This window comes from Lissotriton helveticus, chromosome 7 (assembly GCF_964261635.1).
Source record: "Lissotriton helveticus chromosome 7, aLisHel1.1, whole genome shotgun sequence".
Lineage (NCBI taxonomy): Eukaryota > Metazoa > Chordata > Amphibia > Caudata > Salamandridae > Lissotriton > Lissotriton helveticus.
This window is the reverse complement of record NC_136068.1, coordinates 1,291,658,894-1,291,678,242: the sequence shown is the minus strand read 5'-3', so window position 1 is coordinate 1,291,678,242 and position 19,349 is coordinate 1,291,658,894. Positions and strand designations below refer to the sequence as shown.

Below are 19,349 nucleotides of genomic sequence, written 5' to 3'. Positions count from 1 at the left end.
TCTCCACTTGATGTACACAATCTTGTTTCTTTTTCCAACACTGCCCGCTCCCCCTGTCAATGTACACCACTTCTTGTTCTCTGGATTCTTTGGTGCCGTACCTATGACAAGTAAGATCTAATTCTGGGTGGAGAATTGCAACCACCAAATGCCATCGGCACTGGAGAACAGGGCCTCTCTTCTGTGACAAATGTTTTTGTGCCATTTCTCAAGGTTCTCAGACTGTTTCCCACCCAATTCAAGGAATGCACAGCCAATCTGGTTTTACAAAGAATAAACACAATCAACCCTTCTAGCTTAATTCAAAGAAATAGAATAACAGCGTTAATTGATTTACAAAGGTTAGAGTAAGTCACAAAGAGAAATGCACACAAATAGTCGACCACTGCAGATACTAATGCACCAAGCATGCACCATTGCAGGCAAACATAGGAAACATCTTACGTATAGATTCTGGAAGACAGCTCTAGACTAGGTGTGCAAAGTGAAATAATGATGGATGACAGAGACTCATTGAGAATAGGGAGAGCACAGTACTTCTGCATGCTATATTGGACAATGCCACTATATGTACTCTAGGGCACTAATATTCCTAGGAACCTGGGCCTCAGAACTCCTTTTCCCAGAGTATCAGACAGCAAGGACAGAGACTACTCAATGGACGGTTGCAGCACTTACACAAGATGTCCCATCATAATCCTTCCTCCACCTCCTTATCCCTATCAGGATGGGGTGAATCACTGTGAGTAAGAAAGGAAATCTGCTTTTTGCATTGGAACAACCCATTCTGTTGGGGATAATGTGGCTTAGATTGCAATAGCCTCTATGGATATCTTAGCTACTTAACCCTTTGCAGAATCACTTTTGAGGAGGCCACTCCTTATTTGATGTGAGATAGTTATGATAAGTGATTTGATTTTTGTAGAATGCACCCGATAGGTGTTTATAGCACAGATCGGGAGAAGAAAAACTGGTTTGTTTGCGCTACCTTAAGCAAAACTAGAAGAAAAAATCCAGGTCATCAGACACTCCCAACATTTATTTAGCACTGTAAAGCATAGTCCAGTTGGTTGTGTTGTACTGTGGTCGGCTGACTGCCCCGGTGTTACTGTGCTGGGGCCTTCTTCATGCAAGCACTGCCTTGGATTAATTGTTTTCCTATACCAAGAAGGATGTATAGCTTTCACCTTCCCCCCTCTAGTACCCTGGGTTGATCATTGATAATAATAATAATAATAATAATAATAAGGGAGCTTATAAAGCGCCTGGTTACGCCAGAAGGCATGTCCCCGCGCTGTAGTGAGTAGCCGAGTGAGCCCCCCTACCCTGCAATATCAGCGTGGTCCCCTATTTTCAAAACAGGTACGTTTTAAGCCCTGATCTAAAGCTGCCCTCCGAGGGCTCCAGCCGGAGCTCAACGGGTAGTTCATTCCACCTCCTGGCCGCAAGAAGCCTAAAAGACCTTCCACCCATTCGATCCCTCTTCACTCTTGGAACGAGTACCAGACCCGCTCCACTAGATCTAAGGGACCGTGCGGGCTCGTATAGGGTGATGAGACTTAGAAGATCTCTGGGGCCCCTGCCCTGGACAATGCAGTGGCATAAACAGAGCGCGTTGAACATGATTCTCTTCCTGACAGGAAGCCAGTGAAGAGTGTCCAATGCTCTTTTAGAGTCAGTCCGCCTCTGCTGTCTTAGCACAAACCGTGCAGCAGCGTTTTGCATCACCTGGAGCCGGTTCAGACTTTTAACCGTCGCACCCAGATATAAAACGTTGCCATAGTCCAGGCGTGATGTAACAAGTGCATGCACTAATGCCTTCCTGGCCTCAATCGGGAGGATATCGGGAGGATATCCATGGTTTTTCGCATGCTTTTCAAGACTTGGAACAGGACCCAGATTCGACGGCCACCAGACCAATGACCACACAGAGGGGTCCCCGCCCACCACAATCACCTCTGTCTTTCTGCCATTCAACTTTAGGCAGTTGTCCGCCATCCAAGTGGCATGCTCCTGCATGCATGCTCTAAAGTTGGATGTATCAACATCCGGCGCCCGTGATAGCGAGATGACCAGCTGTGTGTCATCTGCATATGACATAATTCTGACTCCAAAGCCCTCCACTAGCTCAGCCATCGGGGATACATATAAGTTAAATAGGGTAGGGCTAAGGGCAGATCCCTGTGGCACTCCCTGGTCCAGATTAACAGAGTCAGAGTAATATGAACCTTGCCTAACTTGGAAACTACGTCCCATTAGGAATGATTGTATCCACTTGAGAGCAGATCCTGAGACACCACCTCTATTCAGACGCTGTAGCAAGGTGAAATGTGCCACAGTGTCAAAGGCGGCACTCAGATCTAAGAGAATGAGCGCCATTGTCTGACCCTCATCTGCTTCCTGCCTAATAGTCTCCATGGCCATAAGTAAGGCTGACTCTGTGGAATGTAATGACCGAAAGCCTAATTGGGTGTGATGCAGGAGGTTGGCTTCTTCCATAAAAGCCATAAGCTGGGAGTTGGCAACCTTTTCTGCCACCTTTGCCATATAGGGTAGCAATGAGATAGGCCTGAGATTGTCCAATTTCTCAGAACTAATATTGGGCTTCTTCTGGAGTGGCACAACCACCGCTTTTTTCCAGCTAGCCAGCACCTTGTGCGTGTTGAATGAGACATTTAGAAGGTGCCTAATGTATGGCTCAAGAGTTAGAGCGCTTTCCCCCAGCAGTTTGGCTGAGGCAGGATCTCTAAGAGAGCCTGATTTTACGGCCCTGCAGATATTGCACAGAGCCTCGGGGGGAGGGATCATAAAGCCGTCTAGCCTTAAACCTTTCCCCAGCTCTCCCGGTTGTTCCTTAAATTCTGCCGCCGTTTTCCTGGGGCCCGGAAAGGAGGAATATATCTTTCCCACTTTATCAGAAAAAAAAAGCTGCAATATGATTACAAGAATCAACCGAGCCCTCGGCGTCAACAGTATGGGCTGCTAGTGAAGAGATCTCTTTATAGATCCTGAATAGTTCCTTAGAGGAACTACCCACAGCTCCAATTCTAACTGAAAAGTATGTTGCCTTAGCCTGCCTAATGGGCCTATGATATTTCCTTCTCTGAGTTAGATATCTAGTTTTGGCCTGATCGAGAAAACCTTTCCTCCATTGCCTCTCCAGGAGTTTACACTCAGTCTTGGCTAGGCAAAGGTCATCATTGTGCCAGGCTGCCGATTTCTGTACTCTGTTTAGAGTTTTGATCTGCCGCAGCGGGGCAACACTATCCAGTGCTTCAGGAATACGTCTGTCTAGGTTAGCGGAGGCTGTCTCACTATCGAAGCCCCCTTGGGCCCCCCTGAGGTCAATGCTCCTCTTTACTCTAAGGTTCCATATTTCTGCAGATTCTTTCCCTGCTTTGAATGACAGGTCATTACTAGATTCCGCGCTTCTTCCTTCAGGTAATTGTCCTGTTCGCTTTGGCTGTGTTTTGGGTCTGGAGATTGGTGTTCCTCCTCATTTGTTTGTTTTTTAGATATCCCTGTAGGAAACATCAGTGTTTCTTGGCAAGACTTACTTTTGTGCACTAAAACGTTTCACTCTTCCTCAACCTATATCTTTAGGTAAGCCTAATTTTTTTTTTAATAATTTTTTTTTATTTTACAACAAAGTACAATTGGTACATTTTTACAGAACCACAGGCAGTAATCATAATCATTCCACATAGGTATACAGTTTTGCTTTGTCTTATACATTTTTATGCTGTTTGCTAGTTTATATATAAGATATACAGTCAAGCGGGCTTGTCTCACAACATATACTCTTTCCATTCTAGTCTCCATTAGTCACCAACATCAGATAGTGGGTCCTCTAGGGGGGGCTTCGCATATATTGCCACGGAAGGTGTTCCGTTTCCCCCACACCCAGGCCCATTTTTTGGGGCATCCTCTATGCACATACACTGGTTTTTCAGTTACCATTGCATTGTCCAAGGCTTGGGACCAATTTTGCTGATTAGGAGTCTGCCGTGATCCCCAATTACGGGCTATGTTTCGCTTTGCCAGCGCCATACCAAGTGTTTCCCAGTCCTGGTCTGTGTGGTTATGGTCTGTTGGTTCCAATATATTAATTAGACATTGGTTCGGTTCCGGGAGGATTTCCATCCCGGTGACTTGTGACAGTGTGTTCATGACCGCCTCCCAGTATGACATAATGTTGGGGAATTCCCAGATGGTGTGTAGGAACGTACCAGGAAGGCCACATTGCCTCAGGCAAAGCGGTGTATCAGTAGTCCCCAGTTTATGAAGAAGTGTACATGTGTAATATGTTCGGTGTAGGATTGGCAATTGTAGCCTCAGCCTTGAGGGGATTGCTATCTCCCTGGGAGAGGTAAGCCTCATTTTTGGTTTGAACGATTTTACTTACAGGCTCTCTTACACAACATTTCTGATTGATTACTTCTTTCAATTTTCTTTGTAGGTTGCTCATTTTAAAATTTCTTCGGACATCTTGTCCTGATGATGGCCCCGGTCATGTTTACCATTGGGGCTGAAACATCCACATAAGTTTTCAATATGGACTGCTAAAATCATACCTCAACGCACTACCAATCGGTCAGAAAGCTCAGGCACCACAGAGAGATATTCTACATTAGTTTGCAGGGAGGAAGATTTGTGTAAAATGGGAAAAGAAAAAAGGTTGAAAGACCATAAACCGTCGCAGAATATAGTGGTTACTGCATTTGTGGCAAGACAACCAAAGACATGACCTTTTAAAATGAAAAAAATAACGACCCAGTATATAATACCATAAAGGCTCTACTCTCCAATTGATGGTCAGGCATTCTTTGCTTATTATGGCATATGACATTTTACAGGCCAATATCTTGTCTTAGAAAGAGATCAGGATTTAACCCATACTCACTTTCTTGAGATAGTAAGGCCCAAAGGTCTGTGCCAGAGGCTCCGCTAGAAGGGTGTCAAGAAAACAAGACAAGGTACTTTCACATGAGAGATTTTGGGAAACTAAAAGCTGCTTCTAGGAAGGACCACAATCAATATGGTTTGGAAGGTTTTTATTCAACAGTGAAGTTAAGCCAGTAGCCACCATTGAAACGTTGGGAACGAATCTACGATATTGAGCAATGAACCTTAAAAACACTCATACTTAATTTTTTGTCCGATGATGAGAAACAGTGCCAAGGGCCTCTATTTTCACAATTGGGGGTTACCACAGGGAATGGCTTGGTAAATCCCCAAATTGTGAAAATAGAGGCCCTTTTCAAAGGAGAAAATTATCAAATTAACATTTTAAGGAAAGCCCTGACAACCTCAAATCAGAGGTCCAAGGTCTAGTTATTCTCAGTTTGGACTTTGGAAGTGCAAACCTTTGTGGACTTCCTAGAACCAAGCGGGTACCTCTTAAGGGCCTCTCTTAACGCTGCTGCCAGACTCATCAAAGGAACAAAGAGAAACAAACACAACTCCCCGGATCAAAAATCCTTGAACTGGCTACCATATGAGGCAAGAATGCAACAAAAAAATATTTGCATGACTCACAAAGCCATACACAACAACACACCAAGATACTTGGCCCGAAAATGAGAATTATCTGGTGGCTGCAGATCCTCTAGAAGCACCAGCATCTTGTTGCTAAAACCGCAGATATTCCACAAAAAGAAAACCTGCAACAGAACCTTCTCGGGCATTGCCCTAAAGATTTGGAACTCCCTGACTCTGGAAATCAGACTGATCCTTTCTACTGCAGCCTTCAAAAAAGTGAAATCACTACTTATGAACACATTTCTGCTCTAGGTTCACACATTTTGACTCTTGATCTTCACCTATGATTATTATTTATCTGTTAGATCATGCATATTTTCCTATTGACTTGCCCTACGGAGGATACTTTCCTCAATTTGCTATTTTACACAATTTGTACCTCTCTAATGTATGTGGCTGTTCTCTTTTCCTTAGTTACTTCATATCACCCGTAAAGCGCTCTGATACCCTCACTAGTCATGTTCATGTTATATATATATTTCAACTTCACGTTCATAAAGTGTTATCAATAGGTTTCTTCATTGCAGCCTATTTGTTCCAGAAAAGCATATTTGGTGTAGTGAAATAAGATATTTCCATCAGGGTTGGCAGCCTGCTATGCACTCTGCATCTACCCTATTAAAGGTGGAGCTATATGATGGTTCCAGCATTCTTGGGCCAAGGGCCTTGTTACCCTTTTGAAGGTATTGAAGAAATATACAGGGACTTTCCCAGGGCACTACTAATGTAACCCAAGTTTGTCCGTGTCGTGTGAGGTCATTAGGTTCCCACACATTTAGTAGATCTCGTCGTGGCTCCGGTGTAAGGGACACCTTCATTGTTTGTGATATGGTGCGTAGGACCTGTCGCCAATAGGCAGTTATCTCCCGGCAGTCCCATATTGTATGAAAAAAGGTGCCCTCTTCCCCGCAGCCCTGAAGGCAGTATGGGTGTTGCGTCCTCTGCAGTTTAAATAGGGTGGTTCTAGTGTAGTATATGTGATGCAGGATTTTAAGCTACACTAGTCGACGTTTGGCAGAGATTCCCACCTCTTTAGGTGATGCCAGAGCTTCTAGCCATTCTGAATCGTCCATGTCTCCCACTTCTGCCACCCATTTTTCTCGCAATGTAGCTGTGGGGTCTGCTAGGTTATTTAGCAGCTTCCTCTAGGTGAGTGATGTGGCGCTTTTCTGCATGTGGTCAGTGAGTAAACGATCTTCCAGCGGGGCAGCCTCCGGGACCGCAGTATCTGGTGGAATGACTGTCAGCAATGCGTGTCGTATCTGTATGTATCTGTACATTTTATTCTGGCCCAGGTCATATTGCTGCTGGAGCTGGGTGAAAGGTATCACTGTTCCTTTGTCCCATAAGTCTTCCACCCTGGAGATGCCTATATTATCCCACGGCACAGTAAAGCCCTTACTGTGCCGTAATAGCCCCAGTTCCTTAGTATCCCAGAGTGGGGTAAGTTTAGTTATTATCCCTCTCCACCCCAGTTTTGCCTGCGCTTTGTACCATAACATGGTTGTGTGTTTCGTTGGCCCTCTCAGTGTCGAAAGTAGCCTTCTGTCGTAGAGCACTGCTAGCATGTTACTCGTTCCCGTATGCGCTCTATCTGCCCTATATGCTGGGTCTTCATGGGCGCGTGAACCCACTGATTAATAACTTTAAGTTGTGTCGCCCAATAATACAATTGCAGATTCGGAAGCGCAATCCCACCCTCGTACCAACTTTTGTATAATTTCGCCTACGCTATACGCGCCGGGCGGTTTCCCCAAAGAAGAATCGAAACCTGTGCTGCTACTTGTGTAAAATAGCGGGGTGGAACTAGATAGGGTGTGTTATCGAGGATGTAAAGAAACCTAGGCAAGGCCATCATTTTGTATAAGGCCGCTCTACCCAGAAGTGTTAGAGGTCGGGACGCCCAATGTGCTACATCGCACTTTAAACGCTCCAAGAGGGGCATCAAATTTTTGTTGGTTATGAAGTCCGCCGGGTCCTTAGTGACATGGATTCCTAGATATTTAAAGGAGTCCTTTGCTAGTGTTAATGGGCAATCGGCTGGGAGTACCGGTTCTGGTCCCTGTAGAATATAGATAACTGATTTGGACCAGTTAATCTTGTAGCCCGAATGCTTCCCGAGGGTGTCACATGTGAAGAAGTGCTGGTATGCTGCGTTCAGGGTCTGTAAGATAAACTAACATATCATCAGCATAAAGCGAGAGACGGTCTGCCCAACCCTCCTTCCAGCAGATTTCTTTCAGCAGCGGGGTCTTCCTAATTACTGTCGCCAGAGGTTCCAACACCAATGCAAACAGTATTGGTGACAAGGGGCAACCCTGGTGTGTCCCTCTTGCTAGTGATATTTCGTCCGATATGTGGCCGTTGGCCGTTAGCCGTTACACGGGCCCGCGGTTTAGTGTACAGAAGTCTAATCCATGCTCGGAACTTGGGGCCAAAGCCCATAAACTTTAGTACCGCAAAGAGGTATTGCCATGACACCATGTCAAATGCCATTGTCGCGTCTAGCAATAGTATCACCGCTAGTTCTGACAAAGTGGGGGCCAGTGCTAGTGCCCCATGCAGGCGTCGGAGATTAAGGGTCGTGTTTTTGTTGGGCATGAATCCCGATTGATTTGGGTGTATCAATTGCGGGAGTTGGGCCATCAGTCTAGTCGCTAATAGTTTAGCTAGAATTTTAGCTTCTGCATTGAGCAGCGATATTGGGCGGTATGAAGTGCATTTTGTCTGGGGCTTGCCTGGTTTAGGGATTGCTACATCGTCGCTATACGTTGGTCTAGTGGAAGTTCTGCCTTTTCTAGACTTTCGTTGTACATTGCTAATAAAGGTGCACTGACTGTCTCAGCCATTTGTTTGTACCATTCTATGGGGATGCCGTTAGGTCCCACCGCTTTCCCTGATTGTATCGAGTGGATTGCTAGTTGCACCTCATCCAGCGTAAGGTCTGTCTCTAATTCCATTGCCGCCTCCGACTCAAGGGTCGGCATCACGATACGTCTAATAGACTCCTCTGCCTCTGTCTCTGTCAATTCTGAGACCGGAGTGTAGGCTTCCCGGAAATATTCCGCCAGCGTATGGACTATTTCCTCCGGGTGTGTCTGGAGTTGTCCCGCCCGCGTCTGAAGCTGTTGTATGCCCTTGACACCGTCCCCTCGTCTATCTAACCAGGCCAGCATTCTACTAACTTTGTCTCCTACGTCATACATTTTGTGCCTGCTCGCTGTGATGTTCTCAACCGTCCGTCTTTGTAAATAGTCCCTATACTGCTGCTGTCGGAGGCTTAGTGTGTGTGTCGTGTCTGGTGATGGGTCCGCCACGAATGTTGCTTCTGCCGTTTGTAGAGCCGATTCCATTTCAGTCAGTTCTTTCTGCTGTGCCCGTTTATGCCCGGTGATAGAGGCAATTGCTTGACCCCTAAGGACCGTCTTGTATGCCTCCCATATAATTATCGGCGATTCCACTGATGCCGTATTTTCCTCAAAATAATGCTTTGTTGCTTTTACGAGGTTTTTCTTAATGCCGGGAATTTTGAGGTCGTTTGGGTAAATAGGGTATATCCGGTGGCGGGACTTTTCCCGATAAGAGTGGGTAAGTATTATCATGGAGTGATCGGAGATACCTCTGGGCTTTATCTCCACTTCCTCAACGTTGCGCAGTCCATTGTCTAGCATTAGGAAGTAGTCTATGCGGGACAGACTGTTATGTACTGTGGAGTGGAACGTATATTGTCGGGTACTAAGGTGCGTGTGTCTCCACACACCTACTAACCCCATAGCCTCTAGGAAGCCGCTGAATCGGGAGGAGTTTGGTGATTGCGGGCACATAGGAAATCTGTCTATAGTGGTGTCCACTGTAGAGTTGAAATCTCCCCCCATAATGAGGTCTCCCTCTGGGAGGCTTAGGAGGAAGTCACCTAGTGCCGGAAGTGCCACCGAGTGGAGTGCTGGTGGTATATAGACCGATACTACGACCAGGAGTCTACCTTCCCACTGTCCCTGTACTGCTGCAAATCACCCCTGGTCGTCTACCGTAGTCTGCAGAACTATAAAGGGAGATGGTTTTCTTACCAGTATTCCCGTTCCCCTAGAACCTGAGGAAAATTCTGAGTGTGCTATCATTTTGTACCCCCATCTGTCCATTGCCTTACACGCTGCTCCCGTGAGGTGTGTTTCTTGCAAGAGTGCTAGTGCCGGGCCATTACGCTTCAAGGCCTGTAGTACCAGACCCCTTTTTATCTTGTCCCCTAATCCTCGGACATTCCATGACAGAATTCTTAGGGGGGCTACTTGGGTCACCTGTAGGGTATCGGCACAGTGATTAGGTTGCGAGTCTAGTGCCATGAGTGTGATGTGTTTGTGGGGGGGGGGGGGGTCTTTGCTCCCTGATCTCCCCACCATGTCTGCCAGTTAAATGGAATCCGGACTTATCAATCCAATCTTGAAACTTGTCGTCAGGGATACACCTACTTGTTTTGAATGGGTGCCCTTTGAGTTCCCGTGAGGATCTGCCACTTGAATGTTGCGCTGCCCTGCCTTCATTACCACCATTAATCACAAAAAAAACAAACAAAAGAACAACTTCCCCTCCCTGGTTCCCACCCTCCCTGCCTCCCTGCTCAACGGACCTTCAACTGCCCGCCTCCCCAACTCAGCAGATTGCTTCTTCCCCTCCCAAACCGTAGTACTTGCTTATCAGGGGTTGAGGGTCCGTTGGGAGCACTAACCCTTCTTGCTCTCCAAGGCCCGCCTCAGTCCAGTGTCCATAGCCGGCACAACCGCAGTCCTGTGTAACTGTATGGTCTGCCAGGGTTCATTTAGGTGTCTTCGTTGTCTCTAGCCTTCCCCCTCCGTTACCGGTTCTGTCGAGTGTCCTTGATCGGGACTTCTTGCTGCTTGACTTCCTGGACAGTCTCTCTCACTACGTCGGCGGTTATTTCTGTTCCCTCGATTAGCGTTGCCCACTGTCCACCATCCTTTGAGCCAGTCGTATGCCGCTTCGGGTGTCTCAAAGAACCATGTCCGGTCCTCAGCTACTACGCTGAATCTCGCTGGAAAGAGCATGGAGTAAGGCAATTCCTGTTCCCTCAATGCTTTCTTGACTTCCAGAAACTGCGTCTACGTCTGGACACCGCTGCTGTGTAGTCCGGGAAGAAGGTGATCGTAGAGTTTTGGACTTTAATTGGCGGGGAGACTCTCGCTGATTGTAGGATTACGTCTCTGTCTCTGAAGTTGAATAGGCGAGCAATTACTGGTCGTGGGGGCGCCCCCGGTTTGGGACGGCCGCCGGGCACCCTACAGGCTCTTTCTACCGAAAAGAAGCTGGAGAGTCCCTTGGGTTGCAGTTTTGTTTTCACTAAGTCTTCCACATATAGGTCCATAGCTTGTGCACCTTCATTCTCCGGAACACCAAGAATGCGTATATTATTTCGTCTTGAGCGTCCTTCCTGGACATCAAGCTTTTCCGATAGTAGTTTGTTCTCTGTCTCTAAGCGGGATACGGTGGTTTGCAAGTCTGATGTGTCTGCTACTAGAGATTTGGTGACTATTTCTACTTCCTTGACCCTGTCCGCCATTTTGTGGAAGTCTGCCCGCAATAGGGAGACGTCTGTAGAGATCTGCCTACCGTGGTCTAGACACTCGACAGTGCCTTCATAATGTCCTCCAGCGTGACCTTCTTTGTCGTACCTTTATTGTCAGCTCCTTTGCCTGAGGAGGTGCGGCCTTCTGTTAGTGGTGGAGAGTTTTTGTCATATGCGAATTTGTCCAACTTTGCCTGCGCGGATTGATGTTTCGGGCCTCTGACCGACATGGTGTTGGTCGGATGTGTTGTGGAAGTAACGATGTTTTCACTTCCTAGGATAAGACCTCTGAGTTACTGCACACTGGTCCGCGTTTGCGTCTTAGCTAAGCGTGTAGGTGGCTGTTGGTGTGAATCGCACCCTACTCCAAACTTTGGAACTGCTACAGATCTAATTATGTATCAGCCACTTGTCTCCTGGTGCGGCCGTTTGTTGTGGACCTAGCTGGCACTCACCGACACCTCCCGTGTGTTAGTTCTCCTTCTGTGATGATATGTCAACCGGTTTATTTCCTCTAGAGTGGGGTGGGGGTGGGAGGGGGTGTCGCACTTGTCTTCTGTCTCCCGTAGTATAGCGCCTTCTCACCGTCGGCGCGTGTCTTGTGTCCCAGTGCCCCCGCAGTGCTTACTCAGGCCGATGATGTTGGGCTTCACCCAGCAGCTTCCCCGCTGTGTGCTGTGCCTCTCATCGTTGCCCCCTCGTGATAAGCTGCCACCACACTATCCCTTTTTTGATTTTATTTCTAAGGGCATCAACATTTCAGTTACGCAAGTAACTGTGTAATTCTGGCTCAGTAACTCCGTAGGTGCATGCAGACTCAACTCGAGCACCCAATTTCATCGTCTTCTATGCATTCTGTCATTGTTATAATTCGCATCGCGTGAAAAAGAAAAAACAAAGCTTACCCAAATGTCCCCTTCCCCACCTTATCGTGGCACCTTACCTAAAACTACCCACCCCTCAAAACATGATGTGTCTTTCATGCAGACATTGTGCTCTTCAAACCTATGATATTTAAAGTATCATGGTATATTTATATCTGACCCTCGGATATGAACCAAGTGTTAATGTAATGCCCCACAATCCATCCCCCACTTCTAATCCCATCCGTGTGGCAGAATACATACTCATATTCCGTCTGAGCTACAGTTTAGCAGTGCCTGAAACCTGGTGTCTAGAGTGTGCGGGGCATTCATACCATCTAGAACATATCTTTGGTTCGCTTTCTTCATCCTATCGGACTGTCTCTCCCTTGTATTACCAGTCTCAGGGCATGTATGCATAACTTGGCGATCCTCTGTTTTGAAGCATTCTTTTCATGTTGCGATCAGGTTTAACTTTTCCCACTCTCCTTCCGTTCAACATTTGTTGAGATCTTTTGTAAGAGGGTCCTGTTTCCTGATTTGTGCTCTCTTCAACACCTCAGCAGTTCCAGAGCTTTGTATTGCTTGGGAGGGAAACGTGTGGGGGAGGGGGGGTTCTTGTTACTCCATCATCTGAGAAGGAGGGTCATCAGTGTCTTCAGACCGATGTTGGTGCTTCATGGCACTTCCTTCAGTCATCTCCTTAGCATTGTTATTCCTGCAGTCATCTCCTTAGCATTGTTATTCCTGCTGTCCCTCCATTTCCCTCAGATGCCTTGTCACGGGGCTGTGTGATATGCCTGGATGTCAGCCTTCCAGCCAGTCTCCCACTTCGATCACGGTTATAAAATGTCAGAACTTTCCGTCCTCCACTATTATCTTCAGGCTTCAGCATGTAGGATATCACATCATGTACTTCAATATTCTTTCCTTAAGGATCTTTTGATGTTTCAAAACTAGACAATAGTTGTACAACCCTGTCCATGCCCTCCTCATTGCAAGTGTCGAGCACCTCCTCAGAAGCACCAAGTAGAGGCATTTTGTTCAGTGTGGTTGAACTGAGGGCATTTTACCCGTTAATCGCTGCCACGCACACACGCTCCCTAAGGACCGGTAGCTAGCTCTCTCACATATAGACATCACAGTTTACGCCACTCTGGAACCCATCCTAAAGAGAACAGGGAACTTACCCACCCTTTTCATCATCTAAACACCACTCCGATGGGTAGCCATAATTCCACAACGGAAACAAGGACAGTATCAAGGGGTTTATGGTGATATACGTCACATCTAATGACCACAGTCTAATTTAAACGTTTAGACACTTGGTTAGGGATGTCTGTATAATTTAAAGTTTAAAGGGGATAATTGGATTAATATCCTTATGAAAGGTCACTCAAGCGTTATACCTGCAGTAACATTGTTTTTAATGATCAATAGCTTGCACGTTTTACAAAAATATGTGCTTTATTAGGACTTAAAACATTTCGTTCAGGATTTGGTAATGTATACATTTTATAAATTATTTGATGTCCAGGTTCTCTTATGTGTCCTTGTGGCCCTGCCAAAAGTATCCTGGATTAAGTAATAACCATTGTCAGATCCCTGTGGAAAAACGGTCAAAAAAAGATAACGCGTTACATTAATGACCCTGTTAAGGAATAACTCCTACAAAAAATCGTTTTTGTGAAAAACCTTTGTTGCGGATGTTTGTTAATGAATAACATTATGAAGTATCAACTGAACCTTCATGCATATCCTAATTCAATTAACAGTGTTACAATAAAAGTTATGGATGCACTCCTTCCAGGTTATTAATGGCTCTTATTTTATGAGTCTTGAATGAAGCCACATCATTTTACAGGTACAATTTCTATCCTTTCGCTTGGTCGAAGAATGATAGGTAACGTCTCTTTTACCTGTTTGATTTAACTTTGGTACACCATACAAAGTGCATCTCTGTAAGTTATTTGGTAGGCATATGAAGTTACTGAAATAACTCTACAAAAAAATTCTCAACTCTACAATAAAAATCCTCCCTCTCTACTAAAGCCTGCTGTCAGTAAGAGATTTTTGCGCAATTTCTACATTGCTTTCCTCTTGTGAGGTGGCCATACTTTAGAGAGACGTGAACATTGTTTAGGTCAACGCCTGAACCAGAGGGTACTTCATATTAAGAATCATGCATTGTTTTTCACTGTCAAGGTGGTTCCTGATAACAGTTAAGCACCTTGCCACCCTTCCTTGAAGAGTTCTTCAAATTTTCCTGTCGACGAGCAGATCATTACTTTCCAGGTGCTTCTCGGGTTAAGGAATAATCCTCAATCTTTATACCAACCATGCTTTTAGGGCTAACATTAACTGATGGAAGGAATTTAGGGGCTTATTTATAAGAGTTTTGCGCCACCAGAGTGTCGCTTTTTATTTTACACTCCAGCGGCGCAAGCCTCTCAATCATGTCTATGAGGCCACGCAAAGCCACTTTGCGTGGCTTTGCATTGCCTCATAGATATGGTGTAAGACAAAGTAGCGCAAGGCGTTGTGTTACCTTACTCTGCACCAAGGAGGTGTTCCATTGACATTGCGGTGGGGTTTCTCACACATCTCTCATGGATTGCTGCCCCAGATTGTCTTAATCATGTAAACCTGGGGCAACACCAAAACATTACGCCTCCCCAGAGCAGGCGTAACGAGGAGAAATATTTTTCTTTCTCCTCATTATTTGTTCTTTCCATGTGTCTGAAGCACACATAGAACGAGAAAAAGGCCTATCAGGATTGTTTTTATGCACAAAGGTGCCCCCTCCTGCACAAAAACAATCCTGCATGCAACGCAGACCCCCTTGCACCATGGTGTAAGGGTGCATGCATTGGCGTTGGGCAGCAAATTGTGCACCAGCCCAGGAGGAAAGCATAGGAATGCACCGTATTCCATCAATATGGTGCATTCCTGCCCATTCACATTGGCATAGGGAAGAGCAGCAAGAAGCCCTGCTGCGCTTCCCTACTCCAATTCCCCTTAAATTAGTCCCTTAGTTTTTTCTGACTTACAATGGATATGCACCTGTCCTGAAGACTTCCAATATAAAATTACAAAACGCCTGAACTGTAGGTCATATTGGGCATCTTACCACATGCTGGCATAGATGAAGCGGCCATTCCCACTTGATCTGAGTAAAACTAAGTGTTGATGCACTTTAGAGACACTATGTTAAATGGCATAAGAGCAGTCTCTTGGGCTATCTGCCGTGCAATATGTGAACATTACTCTAGAGGTTATCTAGAGAGCAGAAGCTCTAGATCTCCAGACAGTCCTCAATCAGTACCCTGCTTGCTCGATGCCGGGACTAGCTCAAGCTTTTACTACTTAAAGCTTTCTCCTGGGCCACCTACTTCAAATGCCCGGGGCAGTAAGACACAGGAGCCTAAAGACAAGTTACTTATTTTCGTACTGTTAATACATTGGCTTGGTTTGCTAGTTACAAATAGCAGCACAACATCCCTGTGAAGGTATTCGCAAGGAATGGGCTTTTCCTGTAGGAACTGGGGATTTAGGTACTCTTCAGACTTGACTATAGTAATTTGCTCCTTGCAGGCCTCCTCAAAATCCACCTTTCTCCTTTAAAAGCCATCCGTCCTTCGGCGGGGAGCTTCGTCTATGGGGCCAAAAGAAACAACCATATCACGCCTATGCTGATAACTCTTTGTTGGCTTCCTGTTGAAGCCAGATCAATATATAAAACTACTCGTATTATCCATAGAGCCATTTATACTTCCACCCTTTACTACCTTTGTAACAAAGTAAAAAATTCAGGTGGCTCCAGACCTTCAAGTAATGCCAAAAACCAACTGCTCAAACCTCTTATTTTCAGATGTGAAAGACTTATAGTGCAATCTTTCGCAGGAAAAGCGACCAGAATTTGGAACTCGCTTCCTCCATACCTTCGCACTATCACCTCTTTCTGCATCTTCAAAAAGAACCTTAAAACTCTTCTCTTTCAAAAACACTGCTACCAATAATTTTTGACTGACTGCTTCATGTTCCTCACTGGAGAACAAGTTTGATCTTCGAACTGTGGAACATGTACCTTTGTAACCCTAATCCCTCCAACTTTAGTTTGCATTGTGTAATGTTTAGTATTTTTTTACTCTGTAAATATGTAACTATAATGTCTGACCTATATACTTCGCTCTATTGTAAAGCACTCTGACACCTCTGGGGAAAGTAATCCTGCTATATAAAAACGTGTAAATAAATTAGGTATGCAGGGGACATAAGGAACAGGGACAGACACATAGTGTGCATCCCCTGTTTCCATCCCTAACACAAGGTGACCTATGGATGCCAGGAGTTGTTAAAAGGCAGCTGGTCACGGATGGATGCATACGTCTCAATAAGGACAAGGGTGAAGGACAAAGTAAGATAGTGGGGTAGATAGAGGTAGCAGGCACGGGGGCCTAGAGGGTAACAAGAGCCAGGGTTCTATTGTGAAGCGCTCCGACACCTTTGGGTAAAGTCTGCGCTATATAAAATTGCATTAAATAAAAATAAATAAAATAAATAAATAAAATGGATTGTTAAAAAGGGGAGGGTTTGAGGAAAAGGTAGAGGAAATAGAAGCGAGGGTAGATAAATGAGAGAGGAAGAAGAAATGCACATAGACAGACTTCTGAACTGTACTAATAGAGCAATTTGAGCCAGGACAGAGGCGCGGTTCATGAACAAGAACCCCAGGGAGGCGTTCTGACAGTGCCTGTAATCCTCGTGTTTCCAGGCCTCATGTTGAGGGGTCGGTGACAGAGGGGAAATGCTTCAATGGTTTTCATCAGTTTGAAAACAAATTCCTCACATCGACCGAGCCCAGGCCGCGCCGAACGCTGCAGAGTGAAGTCACCGCTCAAAGCGGGTCTGGATTGAGGAATGCAAATAACGGCTAATCCCGCCTAATCCGCCGAATAGCGCTCAGTAGGAAAGTGAGGCATTACCACACCGTAAACGGGGGTTATCTCTTCACATTAAAGAGATAATCTTTCACCGAAGCAGGCGACAACCGTGACTCGGCCTTCAGCGGCTTTCTCCAGACACACGGAGGGAGGAGGGTCAGAGCAGACGCTGCAGCCAGTGGCGTAGCACAGAATGATGCCCCCTGCCGGATGTGACGGAGGGCCCCCGAGACTGCCATGTCTCATACGCTGTATTTTAAAAAACAAGCATCGGCAAAGCCATTTATCCTGTATCGCATATCCGACAGGGGATTGTTAGAACGCTGTTATGTGTTCACTGTGAAATACTAATGAAGGTGGCTATACAAAAACAACGGCAAAGTCAATGGACCTGGCGTTGACTGCCAACGTTTGGCTTTGCCAATGTCTGTGAGTGTTTTTGTACAACTATAATTGGAATTGCGCAATTGCAAAATACCATCATTCACAAAGAGGTGAGCCAATGGCATAAGTGGGCTTTCCCTGTGTGCCCATATAAAAGGTATTGGGTTAATGCGAGAGGCAACTAACAACCGCATCTATAATGGTCACAGTAAAAGCATAGTATTCTCAACTCTAGCCAATTGACTTAGAGTGGGGAGATGCGTTGGAGGGTCAGTCTGGGGTTATACCTGCTCCAGCATTTTGATTACAGGGTCACCTTATAACCTCAGCCCCTCTATCAGCCGTATGCCATCCTGCCAAACTCTACAGGCTGACCACTGGGCATTACCTCTCCTCAAACCACAGGCTGACCACAATATATTGCACATATTGTTTGCTATTCAGTGCTTTCTGAAGTCTGGACTCTTGATCCTTTACCAATCACTCAGGGACGTTTTAAGGCATGGGCACATTCGGCTCTAACCCAGGACCCCAGCTTTTCATGGGGCCTCCTGACAGATCCAGCTATGTTCTGCAGAGAGCCTTGCCCTGGAGACCTTGAATAATTCTTAAACAGATTGTTGAAAATAGCGTTTCTGTTTTATTTATTATTAATGTGTGAGAGTCTATTACAGACATTTTTCAGACAAAATGTGTTTATATCTCATGCAACATCCATATAAAAAGTTTGTTTTAGATCAATACAGGACCTCACATATGAGAAATGGGCGGGTGCAACACAGATTATTTGCAGTAATATTAATGAGCTGCCGCTGTGTTACAATACAAAAACACACATCACTATGCCTGAATATCAGATGCACACACACATTTAGAATTTGACTTAAAGAGGGCATGAAAGAGCTGAAACTTGATCATAAAATCAGAGCTGTTCCGAACACGGGCCCCAAAATACATCTAGCCCAGGGCCCCCAAAATCCTTAAAACGCCCCTGCTGAATCACAGCTTGCCAACAGCATCAGGCCTGGTCACTGAAGCAACTAGGCATTCTTTGAAACAAGCACTTCCTGTTGTTGCCTTTGGAAACTGTCACTATTGTGAGCTCACTAAAATGCCGAACCACCCCCACTGAGGACTCTCAGTGAGGGTGGGGGACGAGAAGGGAGAGTGAATGCGAGTAGCCAAGTAAGTGTACTGCTAGAAGTGATGCAGGTTTAGAGATTATTTCGGACACAGAGTTTATATGTACTAGGAGAGACGGCGTGAGAAGGTGCAGCATATAGTCAGATTGGGTCTCAGCTTGAGAGACCCGCAGCAGCAACTCTGGCAATGCAGAATATGCCTTTCAGGCACAAACAAAAGGAGGATGTCTACAGAATGTGTGGGGTGACCTCTGTGGTAAAGCAGTTGCTGGCCCGCACATGGGAGAGAGCATGGGAAGCTACAGCATTGTGGCTACATAGACCATATCTGACATGGGCTGCAGGGCTTGAGAGTGCCACACGCAACAAACTCTTTTCACCGGTCTACCCCAGCGCCTTCCCGAGCTCTTCACTTGCAATTCTCTTCTCTTTGGTGACTTATTTGTTTATTGCAGCTATAAAAGCATAAACAAATACTAGCAGTCAATCCAGATTCAAGGCGGCATATAGCATAGAAAAATACAATACACAAAATGCAACAAAGTATGAAAAGAAACCTATTTTATAAAAAAAAAACTGAAGAGTTTTAAGAGCTTTCCTCATGTGGCAGTCCTTGGTTAAGGGTAGGCAGTGCTAATAATATGCCTGTCAGAATTGTCTCTTAGGGAGCAGTCTTCATGGGAGCACTCAAAGTGGCCTGGCTCACAGTTCCTCTGCGGATTCATGGATGTTCTACACATGCAGGGAAGGCAGCTAGCTTCCTTCTTGGTGGTCACGAAAAAAGCAGGGCGTTGTCATCAGTCATCAATTGTGGCCCAACTCTGGGAGAGAGAAGTCAAGCTTCCCATCGCTTGTTCAGTCTTTCCTTTGGGCTAGTGCACAGACCGAACCTCATGTT

At 45.7% G+C, this 19,349-nt stretch overlaps 1 long non-coding RNA gene across 1 annotated transcript in view; it reads right to left on the bottom strand.

Moving 5' to 3' along the window:
- LOC144767352 (uncharacterized) overlaps positions 1-19,349 on the bottom strand; it is a 39,205-nt gene that overhangs the window by 6,637 nt on the left and 13,219 nt on the right. The gene's annotated exons all lie outside the window — the stretch shown is intronic.